We start from the raw sequence: 27,071 nt of genomic DNA, 5'->3' as shown, positions 1-27,071 counted from the left end.
ACTCCTTTATAATGTAGTCATTGATAAAGTGCTTGTATTTCCTTATATTAAGACATGGTTGAGTATATTTCTATAAAAATGTAAGAATATCTGCATTTTCCAGGTGTTTTCAAGCATTATGAGTGTGGTGCCATGAGAGATGCTGTTGTCCATGAGAGGCTGGGATTATTATGATCAAGTGCTGTATTTTGACTTCACCCAGTGGCTTAAAGATTTGTGGGGTGAAGAAGAAGTGTTGAACTTTTAAGAGAATTAAACAGGTAAGTCTATTGAAATAGGTTTTGGGTTTTTTTATTGTCAGTTTTCAGGTTTTTTCAATTGCAAGTTCTATCTCAGTGCTCCCTCTGTGCAAAAAAAATCTATTTCACAATCACAATTGCAAGTGACTTTCATACTTTTTATTCTGAGCAGCTCTTTATTTTGTACAGTAAACTGTTTTCTTTAGAGAAAAAAATTTTTGACAAAAGGAGACAGAGTTATTTCCTTACATTGTGATAGCAAGAAGAATTTCTACACCCAATAGCATATAACCACTATGAGAGCAATAAAAAAAATGTAAATAATTCAGTTAACAGAGTTTAGTGTCATCTATGTATGTTATTTTATTAAAACATTGTTAGATGTATGAATTTTAGGGCTGATTTTCTGTTTATTTTACCATAATATTTGGTTTATTATTATTTATTATTATTAGATACTGAGAAATGTCTTTCATCTCTAAGACTCCTGTTTAAACAACCCATCTCATTTCTTAGAATAACCTGCAGAAACCAATTGACTTAAGATAAGGCAATGTGGTAAGGACGCACTAAAACATTACCAAAAGTCAGTCTGTCTTATCTGATTTTGATGGATGTTTCACAAGGCAGGGGGAAGATCAAGAACAGTTTTGTATCTTTTTTTTCTGTATGTTGCTGTAGCTTTTATCTTTTCAAGTAAAAATCTTGAAAACTATTCAGGATCATGGCACTCTGGTACAAACTAAATCTAAGAATCAAGACAATGTGTTAAACTAAGATGCTTCCAGCTTATGGGTGATTTTCTCCTTGGTAAAGAATAAAGAATTGATATATTATTTACCAGATCTAGTCAAAACTGTCCTGAAGTATGTCTAGGGCAGCAGTAGATACTGCTGAACAAATTCTAGGCTTACGCCAATGTGAGTTGTACCATACAAATACACAGTTTGGCTCAGGAAACATTAGAGCAGTGTTCAGGTGACACTGTACTTTGTGATCTGGACTGTACAACCTCCAGACATGACCCCATGAGTAAAAGACAGCCCATAGAGAAGTACAGAAAACTGTCTTCACATCCATTTCTCCAGACTTCTAGGTTTGGAGTACACTCAGACAGATGCAGGTCAGCTATATCTGTATCTATTTCACAGCTGCACTACCATTGTATTCTGCCTGTTTTCAGAAAAAAGTATTTGCAACAGAATTATTTTTGTAACTGTCAAGAAAAATACATATCAACCACTTAATCCTGCAACTGAACTATTCTCTGACATAAAAACTAGTAATTTAACTAATAGATTTTTAACAGACTGCAGTTTTTAACATTTAAAAAATGATTTTATAAAAAAATTTAAAAATAAAAGGGAAAAAAGTTGGCAAGTGACTGAAATATGACTACCAACTTCAGAAACACAATGTTGCAACTCATCATCCCCATCATAATTGGGGAATTTTCATGCTGATATATAGTGAGAAGAAAAGTGTTTAAAATAACAATATATATAGTATTATATATGTATATATGTGTTTCTAGTTTCATTTTATTTTCCTATAGAAACCTACAGCCTTTTTAAAATGCTCTTCTCATGTGTCTGTATTTCTCATGGTAGCTTTATTCTGGTGATATGAATGGGAAGTTGGATCAGGATTGTTATTCAGGATCCTGTTGCATCAGGATTGTTTATGCCTCACTAATATTTATCTCCTTAAGACTCAATTTTTTATCCATTTTTAAAAGAAATTGTAACATTTAATTTAAAAGTTAGCTATTAAATAGAAGTCAACAGTGATAGAGGTCAAGGCTTTCAAACTGTGTAGTATGTGGAACACAAGAAGCTAATCCCACATGCAATTCTTATTTTGCCTTTCAGAAAATATTACTTTTTCTCTGTGCTGTCCCTCATTTGTAGTAGTCTTATGTGATCTGCACTGTAAAAACTAAGTACACTTAAACTGTTATTACGTTTGTTGTCACAATAACGGTTCAAACTTTTCACCATTTACATCAAAGGATAAACTGTTTCCAGCTTTCTATGATACACTTCTGGCTGAAAAAATGGGCCAAAAATTAGGAGCTTTACAAGCAACTGGTGGGAGAAATCCTTTCTCATAAGTCTTAAATTGCTTTACTAGCCAATGAACTTAGAAAAAAACCTCCAAGAAGCAGTGGGAAAATTAACTGCCAAATCAAGATCTTCCTATTTTCCCCTCAAATTTTGCATGGTAGCACTATGGCACAGGGCAATTGATATCCTATCAAGGCCCAGTGCTCTTTTATGGACTGGAGGGAGAGCAATGGTAACCTTGGTCACCTAATGAAAAACTCAAATATTTTTGTAAGAGACTCTTTTCAGTACATGGAAGCTTAAAGCAATTCTTCAAACAGTAAAATTAAGGCACTATTTTTTACAGGTTTACTTTTAGTGGGACTTTTTGCCGAGAAAACTTGTTTTCTGTTTTGATTTGGTTTGGTTTCTACTTTGATTTAATGGCAATATTGCTAATGTATGAGAAGTCTGTCAGGATATTTCAATGCTGGTTTTAGCCTCTTATGACATGGTTATAAAATGATCCCCCCCAAGTTCATGCCTTTCCACATCTTATTCTGTTTTCAACAAATAATATTTATCTTTTAAAGTTTCTGCACAACAGAAATTTAAATATTATATAAATACACATGGCAAACTCAGGATATTTCCATGAGTATTAACAAAAATGAAAGTGTCCCAAAATTTGGTGAGTTCATATCAGGAAAGCTTTACATTTGCCATTCGCAACAAAAGCTGAATATGCTATGTAAACTAGCTAACTGAACTGTACTTTCAGAAAAGACCTGGGGGCAATTGTATGTTTTATATCTGGAGGCTTTGAGTGACTAATAATAATACCATGTGCAATAGACTGATAGCTCCAAGTTAATCTAGGGCTGTTTACAGTAGTCTACTCACAAAATGAAGTAGGAAGTGAGGATATCTGGGAGTTCAGGGATGAGCTGATCAAGTTTTCGACTGCTCCAGTGATTTATGGAGGGTATTCTGAGCTTGACAGACTTGGAACTGATACTACAACTTTCTTTCTTTTTGATTTTTCTTCATCCATTTTTTTTTAATTTTCTTTTGAAATTGTGTTTTCTTAATAATTCTCTTTAGTTACTTGTGATTTCTTGAATTTAATTTAGAGGCTATTGTCTTCTTGGAATAAAAGGCTCCTAAGCCATGTAAATACTTGAAAATATAGTGTTCATTTCTATATAAGGTATTCTGTGATTTTTAGAGGCAGAAAATGGTCCTTAAAAGATTGTGTCCTTTAAAAACCAGAAAGCAAAAAAAATTAAACCTTTAACCCTTTGTATTTTTAATTTTAATTGTCTTTTTATTGTTAGTCACATTTTTGGATTTTGAAGCTATAATGATAAACACTTCCTGAAAGAAGACAAGTTTCTATAAATATTTTTCCCTTTCCATTTGAGGTCAGGTTATTAATTTTATTACAATCATAATAATTTTTAAAATTATTATAGATAAAATCTATTTGCATAGTTAAATCGGGGAAAATCTAGTCAGTAGACCTCTGAGAAAGTCTTCCTTTTCCTGTGTAAACACTGTGGGAATGTGACTGACAGTATACTGATCCTTTTATTGGTACACTGTCTCACTGGAAAACCAAGGATGATTTCTTCCTCTTCTTTTTTTTTTTTTCTTTTTTACTCTTCTATCCCATTTCAGTCTTTTAACAGATTTTTCCACATCTGATAGTTTATGATGTAAGCAAATTGTATTGTCAGTGGTGCACATTGGAACTGTCCATTTCCCTGCTTTGCACTCTAGTTGGTCCTCCCCACTGAGCCTTTACTGCCCTTAATTACTTAAATACAACTTTACACAATGGGCCATATAAGCCCAGAAGGGCTCATTTTGCCTCTTCAAACTCACCCCCATAAGCATTTGTAGAAATGAAATCTCATAACCCTTTTTCTCAAATTTATGTTGCAATTAAAAACAAAGTCACTTCTGAATTTTATTTCTCTAACTTAGCTCCTATCTTGGAGGTTTTATCCTTCTATTTATCATTTTATCACCCCATCAATCAATAAGTTTCAATTGTCTAGCAATTTCAGCAGGCCAACAGAGGAAATCGAATGTACCAAACACCACCATGCTCCCTAATAAAAAAAAAATTAGCTCCTAGGGAAAGTTACAAAAAATTGTTTCATTACAGAGGACCTTACAAAAAGATGAGGCAAAGAGAAGTGTGGAAAAAGGCTTAGGGACATCTTGAGTGTGTCAACACAATTATGCTGGCGCTGACAAGAGAAGTTAAAACCACATAGCACTGTGACTTCTTCAATAAAGTCTTCCCTGCCACAAGGTGCAGCTGAAAAGCAGAACACATCCAATCTAGATCAGGTTAGCAATCAAGACCCTGAATATAACATTTTTCAAGTATTTTTAAATACCACCCCTTTGGATGTTCATCACTTCACAGAAATAGATAAATTGGAAAAAAGAGAAAAAAATAAGAAAAAAAAAGATGGACCACTGTATCAAAGGAAATGTCAAGTTATTTGAGCCATTCCTTCTAGTTCCCAACCCTTTGCTATGCAAAGTGTGGTTACATAAAAACTGATATAAAGGTCTCTTATTCTTTCTTTTTCTCAGAGTGTCCTGTTGGGTTAGATTTCCATTCCACCATAGGCACATTTAAAATGTTCTATTATTTTTCACAGACATTTCTCTACATTACATTGGTTCAGGTTGTAGTTTGGTTGTCTGAGGATTTCATCAAATTCAAATGGCACTTTGAATTTCTTTCTTTACAATTCCATTATTTCATAGTTCAAGTTTTATGAGCGTTTGCTTTTCTATTCTTATTGGCTGATCTTTTGTGGCACTGTGAATAAAACAGGTATTTGCACACATCTGAGACCACAAGACCATCATTCTGTGATGAGATGGGAATGAACAAATGGCTGCCTCAGTGTGATGCAGCTTGATGATGCTATTATAGTTGGGGACGGTTCAATACAGATTGTCAAAGCAAGCACACTCAGCAGCCATTGTATATTGAGATATAAAGCTCCTAAACTGGATGTAAGTCTCATGCTCTGTCAAATAAACAGTAAGCATTTTAAGAACTCTCTAAATGAACATTGGAAATGATACATTTTAGAAGCTTGAGATGAGCTGTCCAAGTCAGTTGAATAATACCCCATTCTTTCTTCCTACAAAAAGTCAGGAGGAAGAATGGAAATCTTCTAGCATATGGTCATACAATAAAATCACCTTTAAAATGTCCTTTGCAATCTCTGTAACTTGACAACTGAAATTTCACATGTTTCATAGCAGATTCAGTGTTCCAAATTTCTGTGAGTGAAAATAGCTTCCTGGAAAAAAAGCTGAAACCATAGAAATAAAAAATAAAAATAAAAATCTCCATTCTTAATATTGCAATGCAATTTTTTTTTTTGAAATCTATTAATTCAGGTAAAATACATATGTTATTAAGATTATTAAACATCCCTCTTAATGGTGAAAGTTAAGATCATGGCTGTAAGATATTTTAAGACATTATTGCATAAGATATTATGTATGAGGAACATTGAACAACACTTTTTTTCCAACAATTTATGTTTGAGACATTTGAGTAATATTCAAGTGATATTTCCAAAAACTTGAGAGTTGGATCTGACACTGTTGGTATCTTTGACAATTACTTTACTTCATGGGTTGCTGCAACTAAATTGTGAGTGCTTATTAGGCACAGACTACAATAAAATTATTCTAGGCATCATATCAAATAGCCATTCATCACAAACAAATATTTAGTCCTAATACAGAGCTTCCTCTCTGTAATGAGGTATGTTTAAGATCAAAAAAGTATTTTTGAGAATAATATACTCTTCTATTGCTGTAGATCTAGCTTAAAGCATAAGTGAAACTAAATGTGCAAATGGTATATGCAAGTGGTAAAATGGTATATGTGCATATTTCATATATTTTTAGAGACATCTTTATACATTATTCCTGTATGGACAAAATCACATTCAAAGGAATGTGTGGTAATGTCAGAAATTCTGCCTACAGACTATACATATGTGTATATATTTACAGAAGATAGATTTCATTAAGCGATGACATGAATTTTGGATTTCCTCTATCACCTTTTCTGTGCTGCAACTATCACAGTAATAATTGTGTTTGCAGTTGAAAGGCAAAGTTATGATTCATTGTAACAAATTCTGTCAAATTAGAACATTAGTGTTCCTCTTACTTTCCTCTGGTAGTTTTTCCTCTAGCAAGGAGGTGGACATGTTGTATTTCTCTTTGTGTTTGGGAATATATTCTGCTCTCTGATTCTGTTAGTTCCACTGCTGCCTCATATAATGGGGAGAAGCAATTCTGCAGTTTCTCCTAAGGTGGAAGTTTCTTCCAAATTAATCTACAGCATTCTGTGGGTTGATCTGGTCTGGATGACTGATGTCCACCCAAGCAGTTCCTGACTCCCTTTCTTCAAGAGGACAGAGCAGCAAAAAAAATATAAAAATTCATAGGTTTTTTCAAACACAAGGAGTTCACCTACCAGTTACAATCATGGGCAAAACAAATTCAACTTGATTGACTATATATATGGGGAATTTAAAATGGAGTAGAATAGTGAAGATCAAAGACAAAACTAGACAAACCTACACCTCTCTCTCCATTCTCTCTGCCTCCCCCGCTTTTCCCCAGGATCAGCTTTTTTCCTCCATTGCCAATCCTTATACCTCCTCTCTGAGTGGCGCAGCCAGATGGGGAATGGAGATTAAGCCATAACACTTTATCACTGTCACTCCTTTGCATTTTTCTTGTGCTTCAGTATGGGATATCCACATCACAGAATACCGTTCTTTCAGAACTGCTCAAGTGTGAATTCTTCCCACAGAGAAGAATCTTTCAAAAATTGATTGGTCCAGAAAGGATCCCCCACCAGCCACAACCTCTGCCAGAAGCCCTGCTTCTGTATGGACTCTTCTCCACAGGCTACAGCTCCTGCCAGGAATGTGGTCCAGCATGAATTTTCTACACAGCCTTCCTCAGGCACACCCTTGCTATGGAATGGCATCCCCTTATGGGCTGGATGTAGATATGTACTCCATTATGGACCTCCATGGTCTGCAGGGATACAACTTGCATCACCATGGTCTTTTCCAGGGGCTGCCAGGAATTTCTTCTCTGGCACCTGGAGCATCTCCTCCTCCCCGTCATTCACTGACCTTGCAGCCTGCGGGGCTCTTTCACATTTTCTCACTCCTCTTTTTTACAATTTGTCTGCAGGATTTCTTTTTCTTAGAACTGTTATCACAGAGGCACTACCATTACCATGGCCAATGGGCTTAGCAAGGACCAGGTTGCTCTGCAGTATACTGGAACAGACATTGTTCTGTCCTGGCAGCCTTGGTTTCTATTCACAGAGGCTACCACTGCAGCTCCACAACCATCAAAACATTGCCACTTATATGGAATGAAAATTTTACTGATGTAACACAGACCATAATTGTCCTTGAATATTTAAAGCTTTAGGAAGAAAGAGGAAAACAGCACTGGTGACAATTTTTTACTTTGTAAAGGACACTGGAGAATAAGAAATTCCATTTCTGAAACTGATAAGATCTGCCCCTCAAGGCAGAGGTAACTCAAGTTCTTGTTAGTAGTCTTCTTGCAGCAGATTAGAATATCCCAGTACCTCCCTGGGGAGCTTTACACCTGAGCCAGTTGTGTAAGGGAGGACATTGGCGTGATCAAAAGCACTGTGGTGCCTCAGCAGGGACTGCTTCTTATTTGCCTTCTCCCTCATCTGGATCAAAACCCAGCTTGTGTCATCCAGGGGTGGGTGTTCCTTTGCTCTGTCTGATGTGGATCAGAGCTTTCACCACCATGCTCTCCTCCTCCCCTTCTTTTCGGGACAGGGGGTGCAAACCTGACCTCAGCAAAGTAACCATTGCATTTTTACATTGACAGTTTTTTTTAGTCATTAACCACTAATGTTTCAGTACCTCACAGAAACATATCGCACCAAAATTATACCATTTGTATAATTTTATGCACAATTCCACTTTTTGAAGTTGTGGATAATACATTTAGTAGCTTTCAGGTATCTTAGTAATACAGGTTACTGAAGTTGTTAACTCCTTAAATGAAAATACATTGTAGAAATATCCACTGAGAGAAAAGAGAAACCATGAAGCCAGCATTCCTTAGTTATAAATGTAAAAAAAAATTAGGCCCACCCTGTGCTCAAATCTGAATTCATGCAGGTTTTTTTTGATGATTGGATGTTTTTTATTAAGTCTGTAACAACATTTTTTTGCATATTGATATATGTGCTTTACTACCTGTAAGTAGTATATTTTTTTGTGTCAAGCCTGATATGTTTCCTGCTTCTATACCATCATTTAATGAGATTCTCAGATATCATGATTACTAAGTCTTGACATTTTTGTCTTAGATTTTATTAGAATGACACTTTAAAACAGAAACTTATGTTTTTGCTCTCTGGGTTTTTTTGTTCATATTATATACTCATGCTGTTAATCCATTTGGATTTGTGCAATAACCAACAGGATTTGCTGTTTCTCTCTTTTTATTATTATCAGTGAAAAATAATTCCAACTATTCAGGACTCATCCATTTAGCACATAAATTGTGGCATCTTGGTCCTCTGTTAAAATATTACAGCACGTGACAACACAACCATCATAAGAAAGGGATAGGAAAGTTTTAATTTTTACATCTTAACCATGCTAAAAAGTAGATCATATATCATTCTGTTAGCCTGATATCTAGGGCCCTCTCCATTCATTTTGCATTTAGTTAAGTAGTAGTACCTTTACTTTGATCAGAATTATGTAAAATATGAAAGCAATTTAAGGTGATCGATATACTTTCCAACTGAAATAAGTTAAGAATATTCACATGACACATTTTTACATCTCAGCTGAGAAGTGGTCATATCTTAAGCTGAACTAAGCACATTGTCTATAGTTATGTGAATGTAGTGCAGGAAGAAACAGTTCCAGCTCATAACTTATTCAAAAAAAGAATTATTTGTGAACAGTTCAGTGTCAGTCTCTTCTCCCTAGTAACAATTGATTGGACTATAAGAATGAGCTTCAAATTGTGCCAGGCAAAGTTTAGATTGGATATTTACAAAAAAAAAAATCTTCTCCAAAAAGGTTGTCAAACATTGGAACAGGTTGTCCAGGGAAATGGTTGTCACCATACCAGGAAGTATCTAGAAGTCATATAGATGTGTTATTTAGAGACATGATTTGATCATAGACTTGGCAGTGCTGGGTAAACAGCTGAACTCAATCTTAAAGAACTTTTTCAATCTAAACCCTAAAATGTAATCTAGATTTCTGTAAGGCCTTTGACATGGCCTTCATCTCCAAACTGGGGAGGTATGCATTTGAATGGTGCAGTATTCTCTAGATGGATGGACTCAGACAGGGAGTTTTGGCTCTGTGTCCAGGTGGAGGCTAGTGACAAATGCTGTCCCTCAGGGCTCTGTCCTGGGACCAGTGCTCTTCAGTATTGTCATCAGTGACATGGACAGTGGTATTGAGTGCATCCTCAGCAAGTTTGCAGAGGACATGAAGCTTAGTGGTGCAGTGGGCACAAGAGAAAGAAGAGAAACCACCCAGGGCAGCCTGGACAAGCTCAAGAAGTGAGTCCACAAGAACCTCATGAAGTTAAAGAAATGTGTTGGCCCAAGGTGTTGGGTTGGGGCAATCCCAAGCACAGACACACACTGGGAGATGAACTTATTGAGACCAGCCCTGTGGAGGACAATTAGGGAGTTCTGATAAATAAAAAGCTGGACATGACCCTGCCATGTGCACTCTCAGCCCAGAGAGCCAAACGTGTCCTGGGCTGTAGCCAAAGCAACATGGCCAGCAGGGGAGGGAGGAGATTCTGCCCCTCTGGAGCCCTGCATCCAGCTCTGATGTCTCAGCATAGGAAGGACATGGACAAGTTAGAATTGTCCCAGAAGAGGGCCACAAAGATGACCAAAGTGTTGGAGCACCTCTCCTGCAAAGACAGGCTGAGTTCTATGAGGGTGTTGAGGCACTGGAACAGGTTGCTCAGAGAAGATGGAGATGCCCCACCCCTGGAAGTGCTCAAAACCTATTAGGATGGTGCCCTGAGCAATATGATCTAGGGGGTTGGATTCCTGCCCATGGTAGAGTAGTTGAAATTGTGTGACCTTTAGGGTTCTTTCCAAAAGAAACTAGTCTGTGAATCTAAGTGATTTTGTGATTCTATAGGTGTTTTCATTTGTACAATGGGACAACTGATAAAAAAATACTTTGGTTTTAACCTCTCAAAATGTAAAACCAGTGAAAGACATTTGTTGTCTTTAGAGGAAAGGCAGATGGATTATATAAGTTGTAGTTAGAGGTTGCTTATTATGCTTCATCTGAGCATTAGCATAATTTCCTTTAGGTTTCTTTGATCTTCCTGTGTTTGCCTCAGGTCGTTTCAAGAGTTATGCTTGAAATGCTTCATTCCACTGGAAAAGCACTGTTGTGAATTTTTGCTGCTGCATAGATTTTCTCAGAAATGAAACTGTACTGCAGTGTCTAAGGGTGTCTAAGGCAAGCAGACATAGCCCATGCTCTATAACTGAGGACAGAAGAAGGTGAGGAGGCTGAACCCTGTCCAGCCAAGGAAAGCTAAATAGAGTCATACACTTCTACAGACATCTACTGTGCTCTTTGTTAATCCCCATTACTTCAGAAGAAAAGCATTTTAACTGTGTGTTGTATAGGAATTCTCTAACTTCTAGTTTCTCTTTTTTCTTTTTCATTTATATTTTTATTAGCATGACATTTTCAAATGCTAATCAATGTGTGAGTTTACTACAATTAATATTTTACATAGCCAGTGCAAACTGACCTTTATGCTGTGAAATAAACAGTTGGGAACAGGAGTTTTGAGATGTCTCCCAGCACATGAAATCTTTAATAAGATTTAAGAACGGCTCCTCAAGTAAAACCTTCTGATCTAGTTGGTCTGGGATAGGATCTAGATAGTCACAAATGCTTTAAGCATTGGGCAGGAAATTGGGTTTTATTCTTACATCTAAATGTAGTCTAAAACTCTTCCTTATTTCTATTGCACATGAGTAATGCTAGACTGGCATTAAACACATGGACACTCACGCACAGTTCCCCTTCTGTGATGCCATAAGTAAAAGGTATAAAGTGTCTGTGTGACCCAGAACTATTTGCCTTTAACTCACTTTTATGGCCAAGACCCAATTCTCTGCTTGGGCTCATTTTTCTGCCACACATTAAGTGTTTGATCTTAGATTTGTTACTTGTCTCTGGGAGCCTCATGCACTGTCTGTCAAGCTCTGGTAATGGTGCTTCTTGGCTCCCACATGTGTCCCATTTGTTTTGATGGCAAGCAATTTGGAGAGTGGACTGTTGAACAGACCACCCACACAGCACTTGGCACCACAGCACCACACCACCTGAAGTCTTGCCTATTTGAGTGAAATCCATAAAGAGTTATATGTAATAACTCTTCCTAAACCCTCCCTAAGCACTTGCATTTTCTGTCCCATCATAAGCAGAGGGCACTAAGAGTTAGTAGGAGAGACAAAGTTTCTGTCAGTAGAGTGAGGAAAAAGAGGTACATTTTTTCTCAGTCTAGTTGTGCCTCACCTCTGGCTCAGAGGATTGACTTTTCTGGGTTGAAGGGCAGTTTATTTTCAAGGCTCATTCAGTCTTGGCCTCTGAGCCATGGATGCAATCAAAGATGTCAATCAGCATTAACTGAAATTGTTTTATGATAGAGAACTGGAATGAGGCCACCAATTCATTTCCTATAGGCCACAAAGAAGCCATCTAATTGTCACAATTTTCAGTCATTGCTGACCTCAGGCAATTTCATGCCATTATCTGGAGGTTAAAAGCTCCCGATATCATTACCTGACAATAAAGCCATCTATGCCTTTGAATTCTCATTTCTGAAAGGGTTTTTGGTTTGCTTACACTTCCTCATGTGCTCACAGCAGCTGTTGGTACCAGGACAGAGAAGTGGTTGGTGGTGATTGGATTTAGCGGATTGGACTTAGCCAGCCCAGATGCCACCTGCCTCTGTGCACAGTTGTTTTTTGTTCTGTGGCCCAAAGAGCCACAGTGGCTTTAAACCATCTGAATCTCACCCAAAGAGGGAGTCAGTATTTACAAAAACATTTCAACAAGTAACTGCAGGCGTTTTTGTTGCCGTTCTGGGGACTGGTATTTCAGAAGCTAGACAGCATTAGCAGATCTCTTTCCATTAACTTGATAATAGGTTGATAGTAACTTGATATTGGCTTGATATTGCATTTGAAAGCATTTACTCTTTTGGGAGTGAGGTTCTGAGGTTCAGGCCATTAGTTTTATTTGGGTGGTTTTTGTTATTTTTTTTTCCTCACAGTGAAATTTTTAATGAATGGTTGTCTTTGCATTTAGTTTTCCATTTTACTTAGAAAGCTGTTTGAAAGACCCATAGAACATTTCACTCTCAGAGACAGTCTTGAAGATGGCTCATGATATTGTCTTCTTCTTTACAGTTCCTTTATTGCATTTATATGATACAGCTATTGAGATTTCCTAAACTACACGTAACTAGTTTTAAAAACAGAAATGTTGGTATCTCTGGGGGTATTTACTAGTATTTTATTGCAAAAACAGATCCCAGAAAATTGAATAGGTTGAGAAGAAACATTTCTGTGGAAGTAAAATCGGATGGATTTGAACTTCAAATTATTTTGGCAGTAGTAGATATCCTTTTTTCCTCTTTTGTGTAATGGGGGAAAAAAAAAATCCAATGTAACCATAGAACTGTAGGATGGTTTCAGTTGGAAGGGACCTTAAAAATTGTATGATTCCAACTGCTATGGTCAGGGACACCTTCCACTAGACCAGGTTGCTCATAGCTCCATCCAGCCTGGCCTCTTGAACACTTCCAGGGATGAGGCATACACAACTTCTCTGGGCAACCTGCTCCATGCCTCATCACCCCCACAGTGTAGGACTTCCTCCTAATATCAAATATAAACCTAGTTTATTTTACTTCATGTTTTTAATAAGCCCTTAGAAGACAATTTCATATGTGTGTGTGTGTGTATCTAGATATAGATAGATAGATATAGATATATATAGATATAGATATAGATAGATATAGATAGATATATAGATAGATATAGATATAGATATGGATATAGATATAGATATAGATATCAATATAGATATAGATGATATAGATATAGATATAGATATAGATATTTTCCAGCCTATCATTTTTAGGTCAATATTTTTTCTCCCTTTTGATTAATAAAAGTAAGAGTAGAATAGCTTGAAAAATACCCCAGAATATTGTAATAATCTTCTCTGCTTTGTTAAATAATCATATACTTAAATATCAGGGATATGTTCTTCCTCTACCTTTTTCTGTATTACATAATCCACTAAACAGATGATAGTAAGATATTACAAAATAAAATTAAGAAGAAAACACATGCTCCTCCCCCAGAAAACAGTTTTAAATAAAAGTCTCTGTCTTGCAATGTTAAAAATTGCTGAAATATTATTTGAAAGTTTTAAGCTACATTGCACTCAGAAAATGTTTAAACAGCTGGAAGTCAGAAAGAAGGTACTAATCCATGCTAAATTTTTCTAGGAGAGCACAGATGCATACAATATCCTTTACTTGCTATTTCTTCCTACAGTCAGTTCCAGAGGGGCAACAGTGGACCTGGATGTACTACTGTCAGGACCTAATAGGATACTTTCAGAGTATAGGTAGAAGAATCTTTTGAAAGATTTGCAGCATTAATTTCTAAAATTAAATTAAATATTTGCTTGATTTATTTTAGTGTATTTTATTAGATAAAAACCTTCTATTACTCTTTATTACTTTGTCATTTCTCCAGTCCACAGGGATGACATCTATTTCTCTTATGTATTGTCTAGAATTTCAGAATTTTTTTGCTTTTAAACATGAATTACTGCTGTAAAAAATAAAAAGGATAAGAAGAAAACAAGAAACAAACCTTACACCTTTTCAGAATATAAGTAGACATTAGTTTCATGTCTAATAGCTCTGCCCATGGTAACTGAAGTTTTGCAGCAAAGCAGATGTGTCACAGTCCAGCATTCAGAATACTAGAAGCACATATAATTGGATTACTAAATTATATATTTATTTTGAAAATATTTACTGTATTATACCAAATAAATTCTTAATAATTTTTGATGGATAAATAGTAACGCTAACTAATTTCTCCTTAACCTTGTGAAATGCTGAAAGATTTCTGGTTTTTGGTTGAGGAGTCAGAAATCAGATTAAAGTGCATTTTAGTGTTTCTTAGTCTAGTCTTTATATCCCTTGTGCTTCCTCTCTACTTTTTCTCTGTCAGATGTATGGCAATTGAAGGTTGGATGACTTTTCTTGAATCAAAACTTTAAAAAAGTATAGACAGCTTTAAGTGTCATTGTATTATGAGTGGCTAGAGAATGAGAAAAGGAAAGAGTGGGAATTCAGCTTTTCAGTCATTTTTAAGAGAGTAAAAAGGATTCCTATTGATTTCATCAGCAAGATGTTCAGAAGTCTCTGATATAGTCGCCCAGTGCTACCACAGATGGAAAAAAAGAAATGCTCATTTTACTCCCTCAAGCCTTATCTTTTGAAAGTTCTTACTTCCAACTTGAGCAGTACTTTTAAGAATAAACTTCTGGAATGGAACTGAACTCTGGCTCAGAAAACATTTCTGGTTTAGATTAAGGATCCACTAAAGCGGATCTTAATTAATAATCTTAAAATGGGAAAGATGAGAAGGAGTGGTGAAGACATCTAAGGGGACAATCTTCATTATGTCACCTGGATTTCAATGAATGTGTGTGAAGTATTGACAGTGGTCAAAGTAAAAATGGCAGTGTGCTATGTAATGTTGGCTGAAGTTTGCTCACTTAAACTTTCCATCCCATCTCTTTTTCACCCTATCTCTTTTTTTGCTGCGACTGTTGCATCATTTATTTAGTAAAGATCCTCTGGAACTGCAAGTATGTAAGACTTTGAGCCTGTAAACTATCATAAACATCCCTCATTTTCACCCATACAGGTAAAAGCTGTTACTCCAAAGTTGAAAGTCTTTTTCCATGGCTTTAGCATTCATTTGGTTAAGTTCTGTAGCAAAACAGTACATGGGGAAAAAAAAAATGTGACTGAACAAGGAACAATATTTTACACTAGGAGGGTCATCAATTTCCTTGTCAGAGCTGAAAGGAAACATATTTGTTGTTTCCCTTGACTTTATTTTACCTTCTACAAACACAAAAATTCTACCAATGATCAATGGAAAAAAAGGATCTTCTCTCAGCACAGTGGTGATTAGACTTCCCCTCTGAGAGCATGGACTGAGCTTCATAAAAAGATTCTTCTACTCATTTAAGAAAATGGGCCTGATGCTTCACATTTTGCTATTTATGCAGTCATTTATACCCAGATAAAAGCAGGTATGAAATGCAATCAGTTCAGTCTTGTTCTCTTACATCTGCTATATACAGACATAAATCATGCATGAGCTGCTTAGTAGTGAAGAATCAAGTTTGAAGTATCTATGTTTTATGAACTTCAATAGTTTCCTGTGAGTCAAAACTAGGCTTGGAAAAAAAAAAATACTTCAAGGAACTTCAAGCAGGTAATTGTTCCAATCTGTTGTGTTATCTCATGAGCTTTGTCAGCGGTGATCTGCTGCCAAGTTCTCAGTCTGTTGGCATTAATCCTCTCTGCTCTGGGACAATGTTAACCCCCACCTCCTTTGGCCTCCCTGAGGAAAAAACAGATTAGATGCACATGAATTTGCTGCTGAAAACCTTTTCTCTTTTAAGTAGCATAGACAAATGTAAGAGACACAGTACAAGTTGTTGCCACACAAGTCACAGATTTCCTGGGGGTATGTATGACCACAGTCTGTTCTATTTCTCATGTGTGTGAAAGTTAATTTGGAACCAGAGAAGAGGAAATGGGAGGGCAGAGACTCAGCCTTCCTTTGGTGTCTCTTTCGTGGAAGTGACTGAGCTTCATACCTCATAAAATATTCATCACATTGTTTGAAGAGTAAAACAACATGTGTGTGTCTGCTCTCAGCCTTTAGGAAAGAGAGCAGTTCCTCATGGGTATGATTTATATTCATTGTGTAAGCTTTTGTGGGGCTGGTAAGTCAGTGAGAATAAAGATCGTGTGGAAAAATGGTTTGAAAAAGGTGTTCTGTGGCGTAGCTCACATCCCTCATTGTGCTGCAGAAATATGATTTATTTTCATACTTCACTAACAAGACTCTCTAGTGAGATGAACGTTAATCTCCACAGACTGCACATCCCCTGAAAAAATATTCCTAGAAGACATTTTTTAATGAGTTATAGGAACTGAGTATCCATATCTATGCATCATATTAAAAGGAAGGCAGCCAACTTAAGATTATTTTACTACTTATTAAAGAGCAACAAGCATTCAAAAAGAAGGAGTGCTGATAGCAATTCCCTAATATATTACTACCTTGTAATTCCTAAATTTTCATTCTGACTCCCCTTTTGCTGCCCCCTGCCAGTCTCAGAAACAGTGCTGACTGAAACAGTGGCACCTTGCCACAATGTCCCTGCCTTTTGTTCAGCCCTTCCCATATACTCCAGAGTTTTCATAATTTCTTCAGTAGCATAGTCTTGCTCATTTTTTTGTGCTTTCCTGTTAAATTTCCTTCATATGAAAATAAATACATTTTTGAAATTTTTGAATTTTTTGAATCATTCATTTTCACAAATACGGTCAAATAGTTTGTAAATTTTTTCTTTGTTGATTATATGCTATACTATGATCAGTCATATTACTTTATTGAAGTTAGTGATAAAGTCCAGGTGGACAACACTTTGGATCATGCTCTCAATGTTCCAAATAGTGCCTCATGCTGTCCATAATCCTAGGATAATTAAACTAACTTTTTCTGAGCATCATGTAGCCTCTATCATCCTCCAAACTTTTCTTCCTAAAATCTCTTTTACTCCTAAAGCTAAACCTTTTTTGGAGGCTATAATTAGGTTTCATCTCCTAGCTAAAAAATATTTCCAAATAGCAAAGATGATGTGCATCTCCACACACAATCTCCAGTGTTCCTTCATGGGTGTATAAATAAATTATATATATAATACATATATAATATATTATATATATAGTAATGAATAGTAATAAACTATATAATTAATATAATACTAAACTATATAATAAGCTATATATTTGGTGATATGTAGTCCCATGTTTCTCTTCTTGGTACCACTTATCATAATGACACATGACATAAGCTGACCCATCTCACAGTATCAATGACATGACACAGGGATGCGATTTCTGGGAATGACTGCTTTTTCTACCAGTTTGTCATGGTCACCATGGTTGCCTAAACAATGTTTTAGGAGACTTTCCAGGGGGTGAGATGGTCCCAAACTGCATCTGTCTTGGAGGAATCGAAGCAGCAAATTCTTCTATAGTTATTTCTACTGTCAGACAGTTTTATTCTTCCACTGTAATTGGAATTACAGAGTAGCTGGGTTTGGGAAAACTAATTCTCTGCAGATGTGAATATTCAGTAGTAACTATTAGGTGATAATAATTCTAACAAAAAAATGTTATCTTGGGGAGAAGACGTACTACTTGTATGATCTGAAAGAATCACAGTCTAATCATTTTATGGGCTTTAAAAATATGACCCAGATAATTACCTGCTTCAGAAATGTTTTGCTTTGTGATATGCTGTCATGCTTTTTTTCCTGTAATATACTGGTATTTGCACTGTCATCAGCCCCTGGCCATGGTCCAGGGCTCACTTTTCCTAGGTAGTGTATGAAATAATAAGAACTCTCTTTCCCAGGGTGTTTGTATATTTAAGGTGAGGCAGCAGCTAGAAACAAACACACCAGGGGAGTACAAGATTAAGGCAATACTGATCAATATGATGGGCAGTACCTAATTGTTGCAGTTTTTTATGCAGACAGCACCACAATAGTTTTAAGGAGACTCTGAGAGAACTTATAGGAAGTTCTAAAGCTATGAAAGAAAGCATAGAAAAAGATGCACATGCATTATATTGTGTCAAATCTGTAAACAGGGAGATGACAATTATGTTGTGTTTGAAAAAATGTTGGTAATATTGGGGCAACACACCAGGTAATCTGAAATGAAATATTCTCCATCTACCACTTAACTCTAGAGGGCCTTGACATAAATAGTTTTTTGAGTTTTCCGTGTTTTTATGGAGCATCAAAGTTTATTTCAGGTTCATTTCAACTGTCTCTTTTTGTGGAAAGCCCCGTCAGCTGCAGATTACCTGAAAGGCTCTGCTGCATATACTGCCTGAAGATAGGATGACATTATGCTCTTTCTTCTAGAATTTCCCTGAATTTCTATGCCTGTGAGTCAACTTTGTTATGTTTAACAATGAAATGGGAGAAATATGGTTCCAAGGGACAAATCCCTAGTTTCAGAAGAACAGTTTTAGTGACAGTACTTGATTTTAGAAAAGATGTTAAATATTTATATAAAGTACAGCAAAATACAGCAGAAAGAAGTCTGCAGGCCCACAGGTTCATTAAGCAACCTGTTCCAGTCTCATCCCCCTCATAACTGTCTTCCTTATATCCCACCTCAACCTTCCTTCTTTCAATTTAAAACCTGCGCCAGTTGTCTTGTCTTTCTCTATATTTGATATAAACATCCTTTAAATATTGAAAGTCCACAAGGTTATATCATTTTTTGTTAAGCAAAATACTACATACTACAATTTTATGGAAAATTTCCATGGCAATTTTATTTTCTTAATACTTATCTGGCTTATAGCTGTATCTCAGTGACAGACTTTGGAAAGCTTTGATTCTTAGACCAGAAAAAAAGTCACCACAGATTTATTGGGCCCTCTGTATGCAACCTACAGGATAAATACAGGCTTCATTCTATGGCATCTGAAGTAGAAATTGAAAGGCATGAAGCTCAATAAAACAGGATACATTTTTCACCTAATGTCAAAATTCAAATTTTGTCCGCTAATTTTTACTCCACACTAAGATTTAGCGCATTCAACATCAGTGCTACTTTTTCACCTTGAAAATTGTTTAAAAGTGTATTGAGACTTCTGCCCTCCAACACTAAATATTGGAGTTGCTAGAAGTACAGCTCTTATCATTTAAAACCTGAAAACCATTTTCCAGTTGGTGCCTGAAAATAATTCAGCTATACTTCCAAGAGTGGTGGGTATTTTGTGGCATGTGCTAAGGCAAAAATTTTTCTACTAAACCCATTAAAGACTTTTAAAAATTAGAAGTGGTATATAGACAAGAGAAGGGAAACCATTAATTTTATTAAAGACAGATAGTTATTCTTCCTATATAAAGTTCAATTTAAATGTGCTACTTTCTTTGAATTAAGAGTCAATTTAATGTTACTGATCAGGGAAGTGATGCCTAAGATTTATAGTTTTTAAAATTTTCACATATTGAATGCTTTGTAGATTGCTCAAGCATGGCTGCCGATTCTAGTACTTTTCCTATCTTTCTTCCCAGCATTTAGGAACAATAAGTTAACCTTCTTAATACATTCCTAAATATTATTTAGTCTTATGCCAAGAAGAGAAACAGCTACAAGGATGTTCTGTTTTCCAACCAGAATCTGAATCAGATATAAAAAAAATGGGGCAAAGGAAACCTCTGGAATTCTCCCAGTGGGGCAGGACCGCTAACCAACTAGCCTTTTAATTGGATGGTACATGATAAGTGTACTAATCAACTAACCTTATAAAAATTGTAGAATTTTTATACCCCATGCTATTTTTGCCATTTTATGTACCTGAAAGCTTTCAAGTAAAGGTTTGCTTTCACATTCACTCCAACATAATTGGGAAGATCTATTTTGTATTCTAGCCATCAGAAGAATTTTTATTTCCAACTGAAAGAATTGTAGCTCATTTTTGCTATAATAAGAACAGTAAGTAATAGTGATTACTCATACATGCTTGCCATCTCATTAGACATTTGATATAAAAAAGTATCCAATAAAAAGTCTAAGTAGGTTGTGGTATTTTTTTTATCATTTTTGAAAGGTTAGGCTGAATAAGGTTTATTATTTCCATTATGCCTTAGAATTTGATTATTCAATCAACCTGCTTCAATCCAGGAAGTCACTTATGGTCCATCAGTTTAGTGATGCTTTTTGGTTTCTGACATGATTGATTAAAGAAAAAAAATGTTAGAAATAAATAAATAAGATTGCTAGTTTATTTCAGCTTCACTTTCTTCTCTGGCTTGTGTCACTTCTGCAGCAAAATTCACATGCAGAGAAGGTGGAGAATACTAAAAAAAATATAAGCAGGACAGAAGAGCCAAGATGTACTGGTAGTTTTCCTTTAGTATCAATCTTGTCAAGTATAAATTAGCAATTTTTTTCTTTTAAAGACACCTGTTTAATAATTTCTGAAGTCTTGGAGAATTATTCTGGAAACAGACTTATTTCTTTGCTCATAGACTAAAGAAGAGCATACAATATGATTGCAGGCATATTAGGAGAGTTCTTACCCACCAATTCCTAAATTCTTTGTGACTGACTCATATGGGCTTAAAATCATTATAATGGAATACATATAACCTTTTTTTACATACCTGAGTTACAGGAGACAGTTGCTCCTGTGCGTGCTTGAGACTTGCATTTTCAAACATCCTTGAAATGGCTTGAATGCTGCTAAAAGAAATAAAATTTTAAGCACCTAAATAATCTTGTAATATTGTCCCAATAAGGCTCAGAAATACATAGTCATGTATTATATCACCTGACCTTGGTAGGCAACTGTATATTAATAACAACACTTGCAATATCCATTTACAGGTAGCATTTATGTTTCCTTAATGTAGATTTATTCCAGGAAAATCGATAGCACAGTGCAGAAAGCAACAGAAATATTGGGACTCTACCCCTGTGGTTACAACAGGAGATCTGAGAGGGAAACCTAACCTGCTTTTGTGTCTTGAGCTAAAACCTTATACCATGGGAAGTAGATCTCCTAAAGCTGACAGTCACTTTTGTTGATTCTGAAGTCTGGAATGGGGATGGGATGAATGATGAACTCATCTGCTTGCACTAAATGCCAGAGCTGATACAATGGTCTAAAGTCAAAATACTGAAAAGTATCAGGGTCATATAAGCACCATATAAGATGCTGAGGCTGGAAAGAGTTCATCTATTATATTTTGCCATGCTGGATTGCCAAGTAAACTAGATGAAAAAAGTGTGAGCGATGATAGTTAATACTTCGGAGTAAACAGCTTTAGTCAAATTAATGTTTTGTTCCTGATTCTGTTGCTACGGACATGTTCAAATTTAGGCTCATGGTTTCTTCAAGGACCTGCTTGGTCCTGGAGAGACTAGATGGAAGGATAGCTCCATCAGAGCACAAGAATAGTTCATTTCACTATGTGAAAAGTCAAGAAAGTGTATCTGAAAAAGCTAGTGTGAATGAACACGGAGACTCTGACCTCAGACACATAAAAGACTGTAGGTGGAGGCAGGCTTCTTGGTAACAGGAAAGGTAATGAAAATGTGTGCCTGTTACTACAAGGGAAGCGACCAAAGACCTGGGGATGGTGGAGGTACATTTTTGTCTCAGTTTATGCTAGTAAAATCTTAAGATTTTAAGATTTAAGTGCCCTTAAGACACTCAAGGCTCTGAGCTTCCCAGTCCATGGGACAGACAGAACTCAACAATTGCAGCTGTCTGGTGTATTTGCAGTGCTTACATCTGCCGCCTTCAAAGATTGCAGCTTTGTTTCTGATGCTTGAAAAAAGCCAAACATCACATCATCCTCAAAAAAAGTAATAAGGAAAATCCATGACATACAGGCAGGTCAGCCTCCTCCTTAGTTCCTGGGAAGGGTCTGGATGTACTTTAGCACAGGTTTTGTCACAGCATCCCAGAGTTTCCTTATCAGTGAATTAGTGAGATCCAGTTCAGACAGCTGAATGACATGGTGCCTAGATGCACAGGCTCAAATGGTTTTGACTGGTAGTGAAAATTTCAGCTGGCAGGCATTAATTAGTGTTGTCTGGTGGCTGAATTGATGTTTTATCCATCGAGTTTACTGCCTTTATTAGAGCCTAGATGTTGGGAAAGCACTCCTAGATTGTTTGTGGATGACAGCAGCCTGGGAGAAGCAGTTAGTGATCAGGAGGGCAGGGCTCTAGTTGAGAAGGATATGGAAAAATAACGTCATGGGAATCCTGTGGGGTTCCCCAAAGGCCATGGACAGTCTGGCCTCAGAGGTGACAACCAGCTATGAAGAGCTCTGCAGAAAGGGCCCTAGGAGGCAGTGAGTTGCCAGGAGTCAGCAGTGTACCCAGGCATCACAGGAGCACCAGGGAATGGGTCAGAGGGGAGTGGGGGCCGGCGGCACCAAGTGCTGCCCAGATTTGGGCTAGATGTGCAAGTCAGATTCCAGCACTCTGGACTGAATACAGCAGAGAGTCCTCACCATGGCCAGGGCACAGGGCAAGCAAACAGGGGCTGAGAGCTGTGTCAGTCCAAAGCAATGGTTCACATGATTAGTACAACTATTTCACTTGATATGAATAAAAAAGAAACCAGCCACCAATGGCATTCTCCTGATTTGCTTGGTATGTAATTTTGCTGGGGTCAGAATATACAGTACCCAGTGGCATCCTCTCACCCAAAACATCCGTTTCTGTACCAGTACCTCCCTGCAAATGGTACCCAGGTCAGTGAGGCACAACTTAGCCTTGATAAATCCATTCTCCCAGTCATCTTGTTTATTTCTAGCTACATGAGTCCATAGGGGGATGCACTTCATCCCCTTCTCAGAAATTGAGATAAGTTTGAATTACTGGTCTGTAGTTCTCCAAATCCTTCTTTTGCCCTACCTGAAAATCAGTGTGATGGTTATGTCCTTGGTTTTTTTTTTTTTTTTTTTTTGTTTTGTTTTGTTTTGGTTTTTTTTTTTTTGATCACTTACAGCCTCATGTTGAACAGAAACCAATCTGGAGTGATAATTTTGGAAAGGGAGCAAAATGAAATTTTTTCCTTTTTAGAGTTTGAGAAGAACAAGTTTTCCAAGCTGCTTGGAGTGTGGCTTCTGATTTTTCAATTTATTTCACTAATCTTTTCTCTGCCACAGCCTCACTTCATTTTGATTGTTTTATGTTTAAACACAAGAGGAAACCTGATATTTTAAAAATCAGGATTTTATTTATTTCCTTCACAGATCAGATTGCTGGTCTCTCTTTTTTATAGTCTCCATCAGGATCCTTTTACATTTAGACTCATCATTTTCTTGCTTATTCTGGAACACTGTAGCTAAAACAGAGACACAGTTTTCAGTCTTGATATTAAAGTAATAGAAATTTCCAAATGTTTAAATTTACTCTTCGACCATGTCTTTGAAAAGGTTTTTGTCACTAGCCTTTGGATCTGGTCATGTGTTAATATGACTCCCAAGAACTTCATGGAATCTGTAAATAAATTTCAAGCTGTACAGAGAAAGAGTTAAGAATTATCTTGGTTGAAGAAAAAAAATTATTTTGATTTCTTTGACTTTTAATCCTCCATTGCTTTCTTTGTTTTCATTCATATACCAGTAAGTTTGAGAACTAAATTTTATTGCCTGCATTTTAGCTATAGTTAAGTGAAATATTAGTTCTTTAACAAATAGCTCCCCATCCATGCATGTGAATATGTATGTCAAAATTATTTTTCTGAGAAAACTATTTGCATAAAGAGAAAATTGTCAGACTCCCTACAAACATTTTTGATTTTTAAGGAGTTGTTGACAAGGAGGCCTGCCTTTTATAGAGAAGTAATGGTGTTAAAATAATAATAACAACAATAAAGTTGTTTGTGCTTTTTTTTAGTGTTGGTATCTTCCTGCAGTTGCAACTGAAGAGTTTTCTGTTTCAATGTATCACAATTGTGAAGCAGTCTTTATTTTATTTATTTAACACATCTGAGATGTGGTCTTAGCTATCACTTCTAGGAGACAAAGTGTTTCTCATGACTGAATCCAAAGCAGCAGGTGGACATTTGTCTTCTCCTTCCACCTCAATGTCATTCATGGAGGAATTTTGTCAGTGTAAAGACAAACTTTCTTCATGTCAGATACATATAATACAAAGCTTTGTACTTCATCACCACTCATGGCAGTCTTAATTAATTTTTGTACATTGAGCTTATGATCAGTGCACAGGCAGTTGGGTAGCTCCTATCTGAGCTAGTATGAGCACACAGAACTAAAATTCTTGCCAAAACTACATAAAAATGGTAGGCTCCTATCCAAATCCAATTGACGCACGTTTTGCAGGCCTCACAAAGCTCCTGGGTGCCCTGTTTCCTCTGTTCATTTTCAGGAGTCAGCTGCACATGGCTTGATGCTGCACTCAGATGTACTGCTTTTGTCCAGTATTTGGGCATATCAGAATAAAAGCTGGTGTATTGCTTCTTAAAGGACATCTTATTAAAATTGTCTGTTTGACTATAAATAGGCATAATCCAACATTCATTTGTTCTTCCACCCATAATCTTTTTAATTAGAAAAATACTGAGCCTCACTTCATCCACATTTCACCACTATCTTGATGTTATAGAACTCCTTATTAATTCATCAGTATCCTGCTAGATCAGGCAAGGAAGTTGCTCTGTATAGTTACTCCTCCAAGCACCATTTGGAGGAGCTGATGTTAAGTTAACACACAGTAGAACCAAAAAAAAGTGCTTTAATTTCAGCTTCTTTGAAAAACTGTCCAAAAAACAGAGTAGAATTTGCGAAACCACAGAGGTGACTGACTGCAGATGTAATTTCAAAAGCATTTCAGGAAATGGGATTGTATTACTCAAAAAATGGGAGTTTAACAGACAGTGATGGGTTGACCCTGACATGATGCCAGATGGTTAACAAAACCCCTCTATCAGTGCCCTTCTCAGCTGGACAATGAAGAGAAATTATAACAAATATCTCATGAGCTGAAATAGGGAAGAGAGAGACCATTCACCTGTTACTGTCATGAACAAAAAAGAGTTGACTTGAAGTTAGTTTAATTAGTGTTAATCAAATCAAAGTCGTATAATAAGAAATAAGCCCAAATCTAAAAACCCCTTTTCCATACTCTTCCCTTTTCTTGTCACAACTTCTGTCTTGAATTCTCTCCCTCCTCCCCCCACAGCAGCACTAGTGGATCAGTTCATCTCATGTTGTCACTGCTGCCCTTTCCTTTGTAGCTTTTCTGTGACTGAAACCTTGTCATGCAAACCCAACACACAAATCAAAGTGATAGGACTGCAAGTGACCATTCCTGCTGTAATCATCTGTTAGGTGGACAAAGAGTGATTTTACTCTCACTTTCTGATTAGATATTCTATTTAGGCGATGCTCTGAGGAATTTCAATTCAGGCCAACAGCTTGTCTGCTGTGCAGTAATTGTATTTCTCTTGCATTAACCACTTTGTTGGTTGTCTTAAACCACAGGACAACAAGTTTTTTCTTGCTTCTACACAACATTTGAGCACATAGCAACGACTGAGGAGAATGACTTATGACATACTGTTGTAACAGAAATGATTGGAGACAGATGTGTCTGTGAAGCAGTACATGAGAACAGTGTACATTTCTTGAAGCTTTTAAATTAAACCCTGTGTAATGCATTCTTGTTGGGAGCAGTGCTTATTTAAAAAACATTCACTCCCCAGAAAAGCATAAGCAATTCATCTACAGGCTAGCAATGTTTTATCTGTTGCTCCTTTTTAGACAGAAGATCAATAAATATGAGTAACTTGAAAAACTAACAACCTTTTGATGTTCGCTGTTGAAGAGAGTCAGAGAATTGACTTTGCACTGGGAGAATCACAGGAGAAGTTGGTAGCTGCCTTCATTCATTACTGGTGTCAGTGGGCAGCAACCAGGGCAGACATACTTCGGAAGTAATGGTGCTTTATATAACCATTCCTACCTCCAGTGTCCCTCGACTTTATGTAGCTCTTTTATATCTGATAAGCTAGATAAGTTGTTTCAAATTGCTTCTCTGGTATGAGTAAACAACTAGAATGCCTTTTGGGGATCAATACCTTTCCTTAGCATCAGATGAGAGACAAAATAGAACCTATTAAGGATGCATGAAAATAAATTGGTAGCACATCTCTATACTTGTAAAGCTGACCTTTCTAATAGCACATAATTCCAGGGAAGCATCCGTTTTGTCATGGTGCTGTAAATTGATCTGCCTCTAGCATTTTTGTTTCTTTATGAGGAACTGTGCTTTGAAAGGTACTATTTGGGATGACTGTTACTGTTCTCATTGGGATATGCTTGATGTTATGTTTAATGGTTTTGAAAATTTTGGCCTACAAAAGCAGTATTTCAGTGTTATGCTGGAGTTATGCTGGTAGTCCTTACAACCACTTTGTAAGATTCTATGTAGCATAATCATAGAAAACTAATTTTTAAAAAGTCTGCTATCTTAGTATATTATTTTCTCTATCCTGTTATAATGCTTATTATCATGATATGACAGGGATAGATCCATGTAAAATACAGTAAATTAGTATAAGCTATCATATTCATTCTGACCTTTTTGGGGAACATTTGGGATATTATATTGTACTGTAATTTTTTTTTTTTAATATGCACTGAACTACTAATTCTTAATTGAAATGAAGAACACACTGAACAAAAACAACCGAGTAACTGTTTCTCTAAACTAAGACTTT

General features: G+C 36.4%; 1 protein-coding gene across 8 annotated transcripts in view; it reads left to right on the top strand.

The window, feature by feature from the left end:
• The window catches only part of LOC129133064 (leucine-rich repeat and immunoglobulin-like domain-containing nogo receptor-interacting protein 2), a 484,996-nt gene that overhangs the window by 315,995 nt on the left and 141,930 nt on the right, over positions 1–27,071 (top strand). For 3 of the 8 annotated variants that reach the window (XM_077172068.1, XM_077172065.1, XM_077172059.1), the window contains exon 1: positions 108–260. The exons of the other annotated variants lie outside the window; for them this stretch is intronic. The gene's annotated coding sequence lies outside the window, so the exon portion shown is untranslated. Of the gene's footprint in view, positions 1–107; positions 261–27,071 lie in introns of those variants that run through there. 8 annotated transcript variants of the gene reach the window in all.

Source organism: Agelaius phoeniceus, chromosome Z (genome assembly GCF_051311805.1).
Source record: "Agelaius phoeniceus isolate bAgePho1 chromosome Z, bAgePho1.hap1, whole genome shotgun sequence".
NCBI classification, from domain to species: domain Eukaryota; kingdom Metazoa; phylum Chordata; class Aves; order Passeriformes; family Icteridae; genus Agelaius; species Agelaius phoeniceus.
This window is presented reverse-complemented; position numbering and strand designations above follow the sequence as displayed.